A 15,941-nucleotide genomic window follows, 5' to 3' on the forward strand; every position below is an offset into this window, starting at 1 on the left:
TTTCAAGGTGCCAACATTTTGCCTTTTATGCCCTGATTTTATCTTTTTGAAACAGTCGTAATATACTAGTTGTGGTGAACAATATCAGTGTAAAAATAATTATAAATTAATATGGTACATTTGCCTCAGTAGCTTAAAAACGCTACTTGAGGACTATAACAAATGTGGAGTTCTAAAATATTTTGAGACATGGAAATATTAAGAGTGGCTACGAATAAGGGCAAATTTGAAGGACAGCACTCATCCAAATGCATAATTTCTGTTCCTAAAATAAAGATCAGTCTGGACTTTATTCTCGGCTTATATGCAGGAATGTTCTTTTTGGATCATAAATTTAATAATAATAGTGAAGGCAGTATGGTATGAGAAAATGAGATGAATGGCAATGGACTTCATAAGGGGTTTTAAATTATAGAAATCTGAGAAACAGCTTAGAGAGCAAGTTCTCAGCCTACACACTGAACATTTGGATAAGGAAATGATATCAAAATATTTTTGAAAGTATTAATATACATTAATCAGTAGTTTGTAAAACAGCGATGTCCTGATAAGATGGAGGAAAATAGGTATTAAGCCTTTCTTGCTTTGAAAAATGTAATATGTAACCACCTAGTCCACCCTGCTAGAATCAGAGCCCTTATAATGATCTTAAGAAAACAGAGAGACTCACCCAGTTGGAATAAACATGAGTAAGATTTTAGATCCCTTTTCTCCTGGGTAGAGGATTCTTTGTTCTGAACAGTCAAAGTAGGTGGACTTTATTTCAAAAAAGTCCATCTATTATTCCAGATAGTCGCTGTGACTTTGAGCCTGATATTTGAAACAAAAATCACTCCTACTTCTCAGTGATAATCGCTACTTGCCCTGTGGCTTTTTAGTCTTTCCTTTGAAAATATTACCAAGTCACCAATCTCAGTTATTTGTGCAGTGGGGATAATTTGTTCTCCCCGAATACTAATATAAAATTCAAACATATGTCAAGAACTTCTATATGTCAAAGTTTCTGTTAATTTATTCAGTATTGGTAAAATACTGAATTGTACTCAGGAAAATGAAGTACCTTTAGAAGGCATGACACTCTCAAATACGTTCTAAATGTGGACACAGCAATCCAGAAAGTAAAGATCAAAAAATTTTAACAATGTTTTTTGGAAGATGGAAACAGTTATAAGAGTTCTTGACCCTAAAATCTAACGAGTATGTATAGAAATGCCTTCTAATTTTTGTATGGGTGAGAGAGGGAAAGATGGTTTCAGAATAAAACCAGTCTATTTCCCAGACCTGAAAGGAACTTTCTATGTGGCACAATTTGGCTTTTGCATTAAAATTTAAGAACAATGAGGCTGCCTCCAGTTTGAAAAAAATACGTTACCTTTCCCAAAGTTTATATTTAGGGTCTTAAAAATCAGAAATATATTATCCTATGTATGTAATGTTAAAAATAAGCAAATAGCTAGCCTGGAATAATTTTTTTCAATGAAATTATTATGGTCAGCAATTGCTTATATATACATGTGAATAAAACGCATGAATAACTGGATTTTTTTTAAAAATTTCATTACAAAGGCTATGAAAAAATTAGAGCATACACAATGAGTTGATGTAAGCTATGAACTTGATTAATAAAAATGCATTGATATGGGTTCAGTGATTTTTTTTTTTTTTTGAAACAGAGTCTCACTCAGTCTGGGTAGAGCGCCTGGCATCATAGCTCACAGCATCCTCAAACTCTTGGGCTCAAGTGATCTTCTTGCCTCAGCCTCCTGAGTAGCTGGGACTATAGGCACCCACCACAACACCCATTTATTTTTAAGAGATTGCTTCTGATTCTTACTCAGACTGGTCTTGAACTCCTCATGGGTGTATCAATTTTAATAGCTATCATATTAACATGAGATATTAATTAATCATAGGGGAAACTGTGTTCAGGGAGAGAGTGGATATGGAAAACTATTTCTACTTTGACAAAATTTTTCTGAAAACTAAAATTTACCTAACAACAAAGGCTATTTAAAACAAACAAAATCAAATTAGAAAGAGAAAGCAGGCAGATTTTTATAGGAATACTCAAATGGACTTCAGACCCTTTTCAAGGCATTTGAATGTTGATAGCGCTGTTCTGAATCTTTTTTCTGTTGGCCACGGGTGTGTGCCTGTGTGCATGTGTGTTGTGTGTTCGTGATAGAAATAATCATGTACTGTCATCCTTATATCTAGCCCTGATTTTGATATTTTAAGTCAGTCATAAAGGCTCTCTCTAAGCATAATTATATGCATTTCACAAAAGGATTCCTGCAACCAAAAATTTGTGAATACTATCTACAATTGTCCTTTGTTTCTGTTTTTGAATTTTTGAAAGAGTCTAAACCTTAGTATTTCTGTATGAGATAGACATTTTAATTTCTGTTTTATATTGATTTAAACCAGTCTTGGTGCATCTCAAGACATATTTCAGAGAGTTAACTTCATGATGATAAAATGAAATGCTCCTGATATCAGAAAATAATACTGATCTCGGTCATGTCCTAGTCTGACAGGTGGAAGGAGATAGATGGTGGCACTTTGAGAACTAAGAAATTGCCTTTCCTAGATAGATCATACTCCTAATGTCTGCGGAAGGCATCTTACCTTAGGTTTCACAGACTGATGAAGTACATAAGAAATGAAGTTCAGACATCTTGTTTTCTCATGAAATTTTTATACATGTGAAGATCTAGGAGAATTTCAACCGACCTGCACTTTGGATAGTGATTGATCAGATATGGCAGCTCACCAATATTAGTTACTTAGGAAATTCTGATAGAAATGCTTTCCTTCTCCCTACCCTCCTACCCCTGGATATCTCTCCTAATGCTTGTAGGGCAACAGTGTTAAAAGAAAAAAATACAATCATGGTGTTTGTGGTGAAAGAAGAAATTTAAAATTAATGGTTTGAGGTATAAATCTATTTTACCTATATATTTTACTTCTTATATTTACTAATTTCACCAAAAGACTTAGGCATTAGTAAAATTGACCAAAAGAACAACTATCTAAATTAGGAGTCCTCGTTAAGTATCAGAATGACCGGTACAAGTAGAGCATGCATGCTAAGACAGGAGACTTGGGGATGTGCATCTTGTTTTGTAAATCTTGAGAACATAGGTTAAGATAGAAGGGTTTTAAATAAGAGACACACTGGAGCTCTTCAGTCAGCTATTCAACAAAAATTGGTGATTGCCTACTTCCTACTAGGGATTCTGGCAGATGCTGAGGAGACCGTTGATTAAGAATGGCACAGTCTCCATCCTATTTTGTCATTATAGGGTAGGCTCACGTCTATAATCCTAGCACTTTGGGAGGCTGAAATAGGAGGATTGCTTGAGGCTAGGAGTTTGAGATCAGTCTGAGCAGGAGTAAAACTCTGTCTCTACCAAAAAATAGGAAAATGAGTTAGTTGTGGTGATACATGCTGGTAGCCCCAACTACGCAGGAGGCTGAGGAGGAGGATCTCTTGAGCTGGGAGTTTCAGGTTGCAGTGAGGAATCATGACGCCACTACACTTTAGACCAGGGGACAAAGTAAGACTTTGTCTCAAAAAGAAAAAAAAAATGACACATTATATTCATTCATAAGGCTTATCATCTAATACATGAAATAGACTGGAACAGGTAATTGCAAATGAAGTAGATATTATGAAGGAGAAATTCAGAACACATTAGAAGTAAATAACCGAAGGATCCAAACTACTCAGGGAAATCTTCTACTATGGGATATCGCCAGTCATTTAGGACCACTTGGCTTATACCGGCAGGCTATAGCTCATAATTCCACCAACTTATAATTACATGTAAAAAAATCTGAAAAAAACATCTCTACAGAAGTTGCCTCTGGTCCACTTTGTTTGTATCCACCTCTGGGACACAAACTCTGTATCACCCAAATAAAGTTAACATCAAAGATCCTCGATGTTATTTAAACATGGTTCCCAAAGCTCCCAAGGATTTTTTGATTTTTTACTGCATCCATCTAAATGCACTGCCATCAAGATCGATGCATTTGTCTTCACCTTTTCAGGGTTTAATCCTCAGTTCCAATAATACTGGGTGCTTAAGAATGGAAGCTGGATATACTCTCCACTGTTTCACTTAGGATCTCTCAGGATAGCTGGTATTTCACCTTATTTTCTATAAGTATTGTTAAAATAATACAGAATGAAAATTATGACTGATCAGATCTAGAAATAGAACTTTCTCAAAGGCAAAGATCATGTCTTGCTTGATTTGAGGTATCTAGCACACACTATCACACTTAGCACATGGCAGGCACTCCAACTATGTGTGGAATGAAAAGACATAACAATTTACATAATCACAAATCTTTTCCTTAATGAGAATGTCAAAATAAAAGAACTAACCTGACTCAATTTTCTTTTAACATAAAAAGCAAACACTTATCTGCTCAACAAAAAATACTGAAAATGTATTTGTGTTGACAGATAGAAAAAAAAAGTCAGGCATACCTGCTGGAATTTTTTCTAACAATTAAAGAAAGTATATATAAATACAAAGGTAAATGTATTCTATAGAAGTGTTGATAGTATCAAAACATTTTTTTCACCAATTTAATTTTGAAAGTCATTCAAGTCATTCAACAGGTTGTATTCCTGCCTACAATGTCTCCTTCTCTGGCAACTACAGGGACTCTACCGTGGGTGACTATTGTATTATACAAGAAAATACAGAATCATGACCTACATTTCACAGATGAAAGCCAGCAGTTAATCCCAAATGAGTCCTGCCTGACAAATGATGAAATGCAGTTTCTTGATCACAGGTAAAATAAAAAATAAGGCACAAAATAACCGTACAGAATAACAACTAGAAAGGATGCAGCTTCCAAAATTTATTTATCTAACATGAGGAAAACATTTAAAATGTTAAAAATGTTATTTAAAATTACATGATTAAAATTTGTTAACTTTAAAGACTCTTTCCTATGCAACGGATGCCGAAATAAGACAATTTTGACTAGACTATTTTTCATGCAATCTTCTTAATGTCATTTTTCTTAATATAAAGTCAATCCTTAAATATAGTTAGTTTAAATATATTTAAAAGTTATCATGCTTAAAGAAACTTAAAGCATTTTGACTGTAAATGATTTATCAAAGAATACCTATTGACTATTAAGGCAAATAATGCTCAGAAACAATATAAAAATCCTAAAATTTATTACTGTGAGTTATTTCTTATATAAACATTTTTCCTTAGGTTAATAATTGGTTGCAATGGTGATTTATAAATACATTTTGGCACAGCAATAGAGGCAAATAATAGAAGGATCCACCCTACTCAGAGCAGGAATGATGACTTTTGCCAGAATCAAAAAAAACCCTGAAATGTATTTACTTCTAATTGTATTTAATTTCATATTACAATGATTAATCAGAGTGAACGTCTTTATTTTCTGCTGTTTTAACTACAAGAAATGATCTCTCCTGTTTTTATCCTATTATAAGGATCGTTACAAAAATGGGAAACAATTAACACCGGGTTTAATGCCTGAGTGCTATAGAGCTGAAGTAATTGCACTCAAGGTCTGCTAACTTTTTAATCAGGCATTTGGTTGCAAGCTGCTCGCAATTGATTCTGCGAGAACTAACGCTATCTAAAGAAGAAAGCAGGTGTGCCAGAAAAGCAGGCATGTTGGCAAAACAAATGAAAGATTTTAAAAGGAAAGGGGAAAAAAAAAGCAAAACTAAAGCAAAATGCTTGTCAGCAGGCTATTTTTTTGGCTAGGCCTGTTGCTGAACAGAGCTGGTGTGGGCACAAGCATCATAGTGGACGCCCCCCACTGACCAGCTGCATTCAAAGTGTGACGCTAAGGCTTAGCAGTGAGGAGCCCTGTCCATCCTAATGTTGGTGACTTGAGTTAATTAACAGAGAAGGCTTGAAATTTCCATATTCAAGAGAGTTAAGACACCATCTGAGGTTTATAGAATTACATTCTAATTGGAAATGTTCCCTCTTTGCATTCGGGTTACTCTTTGAAAAATAAATTTAGTTAGCTACTTTGTTCTCTCTTAAAGAAAACAAAAATCTACAGTTTTCCTCTGAAAGCAAATGATTTTTTTGGGGGGGATTTCTATAATAAGTGTTATTCTTCAACTGTGAAAGTGACTACTTCTAAGTCTACAGCACATAGCAACATAGAGAACATTTCTTATAGTGAAAACAGCACATGTATTGCTTAAGAGCATTGGGAGGAAGAAGTTTAAAAATCCCCTCTTCTGTCATGTATTGAAAAGGGAGGTTCTAAAAGTTAATATTCCTGTATAGGTGTTTTGCACTCACAGTAGACAATTTTGACAACAGGTGGAAGAATCCTTATAAAATCCCAAGTTTGAAATTTGTTAATGATGGTGAGGTATACTGTTGATCTCCCCTTATACAGAAAGAGGGAACTAAATGACAGAGGTGGCTGTTTATCTGGTAAAGTTTAAGACAGCCAATATTGCTTTCCTAAATCCCCAGAAGAAAAGAATGGCACTTGGACATTTTAAAAAAGAACTAGCTCTTGAGCAGAACAGCAAGTCTGACCAAGAAGAACAAGAAACAGAACAAAACAGAAACGGATTTCCTTAGACAAAATCCCGTGTACATTTTAATTATACTTGTTTGCTTAGGTCACTAGGAAATATATGTTAGAATTCATTAGGATGACTCTGGGTCCGCAATAAGGCATACACAAATCAATGGATTAAAAACATTATAGCCAATTATAGGAGTTTCTACTCCACTTGCACACAAATTACAGAATTCTCAGCTCCTCCGTGTGCATCCCTTTAGCTTCCAGTGATCTCTCCTTTAGCCTCTCCTACGGTAAACAGCTCTCCCTGAGCCACCACAGCATCTGGTGTTTCTAGGGGAAGGGGCTAATACAAATAAAAGGGCGGCACCTGGCATCTGGCCACCTGCACAGAAAGTTGCTTAATCTTACGGGACTCTCCCATCGCTATGATCTCCAGCATTTCAGGAAGGATGCCAAACGGAAAACAAAGAGACAGGCAGGCAGAAAGCCCCTTGGTGGCCTGGAGTACGTCACAGGGATGACTTTTGCCAGATTAACATTTATGCTATTTCTGACCCCAAATGTGATTTTAAGCAGAATTTTCATTCTCTGTGCAGTATTTTGCAGCAATTGGAAATCCAGTGGTGGATTAGTTCATTGGAATCCAGTAAATCTCAATGTGTGTGTGTGTAGTGTGTGAAATATTTTCCAAGAACTTGAGAGAATAGATGCCATAACAACTTTTCCTGCCAAAGGATAAATAAAAGATATCCCACCCCCGGGGCACGTTTGTGAGTTTGTGAAGTGCCAATACTTACACAGATTCCTGATCTATTACCATGCTTTTATAAGCCTCGTGCTTAATCTTTCAAATCCTCCCATCAGAGACATCTGCAGTTGGCCCTCCATATTTGGGTTTCTACAGACTTAGATGCAGCCAACTTCAGAACAAAAACGTTCAGAAAGAAAATTAAAAAATAATACAAGTATAAAAATAAAAATATAAGAAACGTTACCCAAAACAACTTTGTATGTACTATTTACATGGATAGGTAATTTAGAGGGGGTTTAAAGTGTATGGGAGGATTCTGTGTAGAATAAATGCATGTACTGTGCTATTTAGATCAGGAGCTTGAATATTTGCAGGTTTTGGGATGTTCCAGGGTCCTGGAACCAATCCCCTGTGAATACTGAGGATGACTGGATTCGTAAAACCTTGCTTTTGATAGACTTCAATTGATTGATTTTTTGCACTGAGTGGTTTGGGCTTTCTCAGGTTATTTATAATCATATTTGTTTTGGAAAACAACCTTGTTGAACAAATAATTTAAATGATACCAATCCCACTGAATACATTTATAGATGCAACTTTTTATTAATTAAAAATAATGAATATAATAAGAGGAAACGCTATTGCTTGTAGCTGTGTTTAATTTGCAAGTATTTCTTATGTTTATTCTAACTTCATGCATTGAAATAAAAACACATTTATTGCAGCTTAGGAGACACCTTTAGTGTTTGAAATTATTTATTCATTTTATTCATTTGTTCCAGACTTAAATACAGAATAAGCAATTCTTAAGTGCAACCACGATTATTTATTGGTTAATTTAATTTTTATTTTCATGCTGTTCCTCAATATATACATGAATATATGAATATGTAGTAATCAATTTTACCTTTTCTCTATATTATTAATATGATTTATCTTCAAATTTATTTATTTATTTATTTATTTATTGAGACAGAGTCTCACTTTGTCACACTTGGTAGAGTGCCATGGCAACATAGCTCACAGCAACCTCAAACTCTTGGGCTCAAGAGATTCTCTTGGTCTCAACCTCCTAAGTACCTGGTAGTATAGGCACCTGCCACAATGCCCAGCAATTTATAGAGACAAGGTCACTCTCTGGCTCAGGCTGGTCTCAGACCTGTGAGCTCAGGCCATCCACCCACCTCAGACTCCCAGAGTGCTAGGATTATAGGCATGAGCCATCACACCTAGCCCAAGTTATCCTCAAATTTAAAACACCAAAATCATTATGATTAAGTGTCATATGCACAATTTAAACACTTATTTTTTTATTTCAAATGTTTTCAATAAAATGTAAACATGCATTCGAGATTCAAGAGCTGCCATGTAATCCATGTGATGGAGAAGGTTTGTGTGGTAATTCAGTCATCAACATTATTTTTTAATGGTACTATATATGTCGCGATCTATGACTTCTCAATTCTAATGAAATACTGTGTTGATATCCATGAGGAGGGAAAGATTGGAACTAATTATTTTTGAGCATTTGTTGTTTTCTTGTTATTGCATCTGGATTTTTATACTGCAGATTGTATTCATTAAACCCTGACTTAAGAATTAGTGTGCTGTTTTGACAAAGGGGGAAATAGACTTAAAAAAGTGTAGTAAGTAACCTACTCCAGGTCAGATTTTACAGGTGAAATTATTAGAATCGAATCCCTTTTTGGTTATTTGTCTTTGCAAAAAATGAAACAAAATACATCAACAAAAGACTGAATTATCACCAGTGATGAAATCAGTTCCATGAATTTTTTAAAAATTAATGAAACATATTCAGTGGCCAATGCAATGACAAGTTGAGTACTCTTTCGTTAGCTTATAAACACCAAATACCCCATAGACTGTGTTCTGTTTGTTTTACTGTCAAATATATCCCTAGCCTTGGAACAGTGCTCAATAAGTATTGACTAAGTCAAAGAATTTCAGTCTCAAAGGCTTATTTCGTGCATGCACTAGTCATCCAAAAAGAGGTGAAACACTATTAGACTTAACAGACTCAATAATAAGTCTCACTACATTTTACATCCTCGGGGAGGACCAGTGCTCCAAATCAGAATGACCTGTGGAAAAATAACTATTCTAAAACAGGTCTTGGAACATTTGAAATCAGATGCAGTTTAATGTGGTTTATTCCTCCATTAGGAGATATTATATATATACACACACATATAAATTATGTTTGGCAAAAGCAGCACAGAAAAGGAGGTTTGATTATTGTTTAGTAGTTTTCAGTTTTCTTCTCTAATTTTAAAGCACATGTGCATCCTGCTGCAGTTTTTCCAAAAGACGTTCTAAGCTTGTCTTTACTATTGTTGCATCTGCCTGCCCCACACCTTGCTGCCCTTGCCTTGATCTCTTCCTTCTTGGTTTCATCCCTTGTTCTGAACTTAACTGCACCCATTAGATCATTTAAAATGTACTATGACTTTTGTCATAAAGGTGAGCTAATATGTGTGTGTGTGTGTGTGTGTGTGTGTGTGTGTGCTTGGTTATTTTTACCTCGGGCTAGCAAAAGTGCAATTAGCTAGAAAGAGTGAAATGTAAGAAGTAACTGCAGTGTTGATGATGACACCATTTAAGGTGCTATTGCTTTGCCTGGTGTTGAAGCAAGACCATTAACTGCCGGATTTTAAGCTACACCACCTGAAAAGTGGTCAGTATTTAAATCGTTCTAACATTTGGAGCCAGATGAATGCCTGAAATCTTTCTCCATCTCACTCCAGCTTTTCACTGTGAGTTCAAAATCCCACTATACCCCCACACAGTCAAGTGAATGATAACTTGAGGGGCTGGAGTGTGGAAGAATACTGGAGCAAAGGAAGCCTTCCAGCCTGGTAAGATTTCCTTGGAAAAGTGAGACTATTAATTTTCTCAAAAGGCCTCAGCATCAGCTCTCATCCATCTGCAGGAGCAGGATCTGCTCTGACTATATGGATGTGTCTATCTGCAGTACATGGAGTTGAGCTGTTTATTTCTTAACTCCTTTTTGCCTTGAGTTTCTTTTTTGGTCATCGTTGACTTTATAATTAATCACTCCATTGTCTGATAAATAAGGTTGCAGTAAATGAGGTGTCTTGAGAATACGAAAGAAGAACCAGGCTCAGATATGAATCCTAACACCCAGCTGATAATGAGGACCATTCTATTCAGGGATCTGACCTCAAACACCCAATACATTTATATTTAAAACCTCTGAAACAGGGCAGTGCCTATGGTTCAAAGGAGTAGGGCACAGGCCCCATATACCGGAGGTGGTAGGTTCAAACCCAGCCCTGGCCAAAAAACTGCAAAAAAAAAAAAAAAATTACTAAAACCTCTGAAATAAAACCCCCAAAAGTTTGGGTTGACATTTGTCTCTAATTTTCAATTTCTAAGTAAAGCAGTAATTTTCAAGTTGCCCAATACAAATGCCTTAATGAAGCTTCTGGAAAGACGTGTAGCAATTTATTGTTCACAATATACTTTTGATGGCTTATTATGAATATCCAAAATCTAAAACATAATTCATGTATGTAAAAGGAAAATTATACTGTGCTTGAAATTTGAAGTGATGATATCACTTTAAAAATCAAAATTTAACCATTTGGTATTTGTAAACAATGTAGTAAAAAAAAGAAATCAATCCCAAGTATACATCTTTATATATATTTTTCTTTTTGAGGATTATGATTCAGTGCTTTGGCGATGACATAATTATGCCACAATTATGCCACAATTTCCTATTTCCTTTAATATCTAAAAATCACAAATGAAGAACGTTATTTCTTACAACTAGCTAAACATTTTCCTTTTCCTCACTGGAACTGCAGGATTGAGATAACTCCTGAACCTGGCACTTTGATATGAGTTCCAGTGCTGGGAGGATGAGTGTCCTTCACTTTGATCTTTCCTAACTTTAAGTGACACTTCTCATTACCCCTCGCCAGCTCTTCCCCAAAGCTTCCTGCCTTTCCGCAAGCTGTGAATGAGAACTCTGACTGGCAGCCCGATATCGTATGCTGAGTAATAGTTTGTTTTGAATGTGCAGCTTCAGGATCATTTACTAATTAAAATTGCTTTACCACTGAGAGCTCCCCTGAGGTTTGCCCTTGTTTATCTGGGTTAGTCCATGAAATCATGGTTGAACCAATCCTCAGACCATAATTTGTTGCTAATTCAAATGAAAAAGTTGGAGATGAAATTGGCTTACAATTTTATCTGCACACATACACAATTAGGTTCATTATGAACCAAATAAACGCACATACAGGATCTGACACAAGGAGACGGAACCTATACCAGGAGCAGTGGAGACATATGACTAACTTCTAAATATGCTATTGACAAAGGGAGAAGGGTGAACTTTGAACAAACTGAATTTTCTGGTTGATTTGTATTCATAACCATAAAGTTCTGGAGTTATAACACCATAGCCCTTTGGCTTTAATTAACACATGCACTTTCTAGGATATAATCACTCAAGCCAATCAATAAAATAGCTTAGGCTCACTCTTCATATTCCATACCTTGTATTGTGGCATGCTGAAGTTCTCATTCTCACATTTGTTTAATGCTGTTATGGGATGAAAATAATTGTTTATGAGTGTGTGTCTGTGTTGGGGAGGAGTATCAGAAAGCCTCAGTTACTTTGATTTCTTCTATGCACTAGAAACTTTCAGAAGAAAATATCAAGTATACAAAAGATGACAGCCTAAAGAGCTAGGAAAATAAATGGTTCAAAGGCAATATAGAAAATAAGACTTAAATATGAAACAACCAGTCAATTTTCCTGATTTATATTATGTTCATGAATGTAAATACAATATCCACACATAGGGACTGGCACACAGCAGATTCTAGACATGTTTAAAGATTTACATAGGAAAGTACGGATGTGCAGACGGGGGACCTAGGTGTGGAGAAAGGAGTTGGTACAAGGCCAGACTCTGCTCTTATCCTGGTTAACTAATACCACTCAAGGGCAAATAAGAGATGAGAAAAAGTAAGAGTTAAATATTTCAGTTTTGAAACATGACGTGTTATCTGAGAATTACTGAGAAAAACGATGATAAAGAGAATTAGCGGCCAAGGGGTGATTAATTTTGAGTTGAAACACTTCTAGTGTAGAATTTTGGTTGTCTGAATGATATTCTATAACCGTACATTATCAATAGTTCAATTACAGTGAAAAGAATAAGTACCAATGTTGTATTTACAATGTTAAATGTCCCAACTCTATATAGAGTTTTTTCCTTTGCCCCAGAAAACAGTATGACAAACGGGTCTCTATGGGAAACCATGAACACCACCATGTAAATGATGTAAATGGAGATAGACAAAAATACATGTTCATTGTCTTGTTCCTAATTGGGTTATAGCACCTGATGGTGTCACCTTATGACATTTCATAGATTTTGGGGGGCAGATTTTTGACGTATTTTTGATCTCCTTACCTAGGAGATCGATGATATCCTGGATTTTTAAAATAAAGGTATGTATTTATCCAAATCAACAAAAAGAAAAAAAAAAGACATATCCATTTAACCATTACTATTATTGTATAGTTCTGAAGGCTGCAGGATTCTCCCAAATGTCAAAGAAAGAAAAAAAAATTTGTAGTCCCTGACAGCATAAGAGAAAAATGCCGCTGAATTAGCACTGTCTGAAAAGGCCTTGGGGAATAGAGCATATATCATCATCTCTGCTAGTCAGTGACTAAAAGAGATCTGAGGAATAAACATGAACATTTTCACATTCATGCAAGTTATCTTTGCTAACATAGCAAAGTCGCCTGTATTCTAAATATTGTCATATTTTCAGAGAGTAGAGGAATATGGACGTGCATTTATCTGCATTTCACCTAGCACCTCTGACCTGTAAATTACTACTGTATCTCTGGACACAAGAACTAGTTACACAGAGAGAGTCCAGATATGAAAAATTAGTTAATCCTTATATATTCTTAATCCTAATATCCTGAGTCTTTTTCAAATATAAGGTTCACTCTGGTTCACTCTGTAATTCATAATTTCCTATTGTGAATTAGAGATGTGTACATGCCTTGAAGCGTCCATAGCATCCTTTTTAGATAGAGCCTGATCTAAAATGAGGCATATGTTAAATCTTCTCACACAAGGCCAGACTCCCATCTTACTCTGCACCCCACAGTGCTCATTCGACTGAAGAGTCATCTTTGAAGGCAATTGGGGCTTCTTGCTTGGCTGAACACCATGGAGCTTGGAGCAAGATAAAAAAAAAAAAAATACCACAGACTTTCAACTATAATTCTGCTAGCAGGGCACACTGAAACCATACAGCTAGACCACTGTGGGATATGTTCAGTAGCCCTTTAGCCACATATGAAATATGATATATACTAACTGGCCAGCAGTAATTTCCATCAAACAAATAAAAAAAATGTTTCCAATCATGTTAAAGATTTAGTTTATTGAAACTCTCTTCTGTATAATTTGCCTGCATGCATATGCATAATTAGGCCATTTACAGTCTGTATAATTTCATCTATCTTGGGCTACATACAAATAAGACAGTCATTGTATTGGTTTTCCTTAAAATAACTTGTAGTAAGGCAATCAGGTTATGAGAGCATCAGGAGCAGGTTGTTATGACTTCCAGGAAAGATAGAGGTTGAATATGAACACTCTTGTCCCATACTAAAAAATTTTCAGATCCATCACCAATTCGCTCTTTGCTTTTGTCAGAATAAAGGATTAGAGCACCTCACCTAATCAGTAGTATGAATAAGAATAAAGGTTTTCCCATGATGCTGATACATCATCAGGTGTAGGACACTTGATTAAATGATACTATGATTCTAAAAAATTTCAGTGAAATTTAAAAAAAGAATTCATTATTAAAGTTTATTTTCTAAAAAAAAAAAAATTCCCCTTTAAAATACAATCTAGATTCCCCTGTAGACAAGGCCGTCCTTAGAGAGGAGGCATTATAAACATTTTAGTCTTATAGATGCCCACTTCATGCACTTTACCTCCTGCCCACCACTCTTTCTATAGTCACCCCTTTACTAATTTTGCTTAGGAATATTTCTAAAGCTTTCCCCATCATTCCAACCCCCTCTTAATCTCTCTTCACTATAATATAAAAAGTAGTATTTCCAAGGCAGTTAATATACATGCCCTATTACCATCCCTATGTAATAAAATACAGCCTACTCACAGGAACTCTGAAGCCCTCTGTGCAAAGACCCAGTCTAACAGTTAGTTCTGTCTCCTGTTAATTGCCTGTACCAACAGCATCTTTTGCCAAAATAGAAAGGTAATCACTTTCCTGAGAACAATTCATTATTTGACCAATTCCACACCATTTCCCTTTTTATTTCACATTTTGTGAGACTCATGTATTTACCAAGTTTCTGATCAAATCCTGAGAGTTGGTTAAGGGCCATATCAAATCTATCTTTATGAGGAAGACTTTGATGTCTCTAATGCAAATAATTCCTATCTCTTATGGACTCTGTCCTGCTTTTGTTACTGTTATTTTTTAAATCGCTGTGGGGCCCCTGGCCTATACTGACTATTATGCATGTGGTCATCCTATGTTCCGTGCTGTCCCCTGTACATGCTTTCCCATTGCATGAGCTCAATATAATTTTAAATTGAATTATTGAGATGTATTCATTTAAGCCAAGCACTTGGATCAGTCAGGGAAGAGTAAACGCCTGCTGGCAGTACTGATTGACTTACGGCTTAAGGAGATATTAGATTAGGGTATGGAAGTATTCCCCACTAAGGGTGAGTAATGAAATGCTTTTTCAAAACCATCCACTAAAGAGGGACATGGACAGGACTCAAATAACATCAAACCATCAGGCCAAAGGATTCTCCTTCAGGCCCCTGTCTGAGACCTTGGGCTTAGACCTCAGCTTCCAAAGGGTGAAATTCAGGAGGTTAGGCCTGAAGCAAGTGTACAAATACTATTGCAAGTGAATCCGAAGCCAGAGATGAGCCCTGCACTGTGTGTGAACGCAGGAGCTCTGACCAGAAGCCAGGCCGAGTCTCAACCAAAGACTGGTAGCCATGGCAACAGGGCCGTTTCCAGAAGTCAGAGCTGGAAAACAGAGCAGGTCAAACGTGGAACAGGCTGATGATTAGAGTAGAGATGAGACAGCCAGAGAACCAGGCTAGGTGGGAGCCAGGGAGTGCTCCACAGGGCACAGGCAGCAAGGGAAACTCTGATGCCCAGTCCAGATGGAATTCTGCTGGAAGTCTGGTCCCAGTTCCAGCTGGCTCAAGGGCCCATTTATTCCTCATGCCACAGATTCCTCTTACCGACTTCTGATAATCTGTGGGGTTTTTCTTTTTCTTTTGTATCTTTTGGGTCCCCTGGAAGCAGCCTCATAGATCTATTTTGCCAGAATCTACAGAAGGGCTGAAAGGTGACCCCATTTGTAGAAATGCCAGAAGTAAGTTAAAAGTTCATTTTTTTCTTTTTAAACTACCTAGAAGGATACACTGTATCATTCTACATCCTAATGAAATAGTCTAAGAATTCTGACTACACTGTACTGGTAGATTCTAGAATAAACTTCCAAAAGGATTGTTCCATAATGTGCCAG

The 15,941-nt window shown here is 36.2% G+C and overlaps 1 protein-coding gene across 4 annotated transcripts in view; it reads right to left on the minus strand.

The window, feature by feature from the left end:
* PCDH9 (protocadherin 9) overlaps positions 1-15,941 on the minus strand; it is an 879,176-nt gene that overhangs the window by 318,086 nt on the left and 545,149 nt on the right. The gene's annotated exons all lie outside the window — the stretch shown is intronic.

The sequence above is a fragment of the Otolemur garnettii genome, unplaced genomic scaffold (assembly GCF_000181295.1).
Source record: "Otolemur garnettii isolate 467f Iridium unplaced genomic scaffold, OtoGar3 scaffold00040, whole genome shotgun sequence".
NCBI lineage: Eukaryota > Metazoa > Chordata > Mammalia > Primates > Galagidae > Otolemur > Otolemur garnettii.